Here is a 319-nt window from a genome sequence, read left to right as displayed (position 1 = left end):
TTATTTTTAATTTAATTTATATAGAGTACTTATTTTTATATGCCACAATAGAGCTCTATGAGAAATGAGTGTCTTGCTGTGCAATGTTCTGTTTGGTCATGAGTGTGCAGGGTGGTTGTATTCTGCGGGAGGATCATGGTGGGGAGTGGCAGGGTTTGGGAGGGAGGTGGCCATGCCTGCTGCTGCTTTGGTGTGCTTTGGAGGATCTCTGTGTCTTCTCACCTCATGGTCTTGGTCTTTTGTCCTTTCTACATTCTGCCTCTGGGAGTCTGCATGTGTGTATATGGATGGTGGTGGTGGGAGCCAGGGAGGAAAGAGT

The sequence above is a fragment of the Tupaia chinensis genome, unplaced genomic scaffold, assembly GCF_000334495.1.
Source record: "Tupaia chinensis unplaced genomic scaffold, TupChi_1.0 Scaffold142384_1, whole genome shotgun sequence".
Classification (NCBI taxonomy): Eukaryota; Metazoa; Chordata; class Mammalia; order Scandentia; family Tupaiidae; genus Tupaia; species Tupaia belangeri.
Note: the sequence above shows the minus strand (reverse complement) of the source record.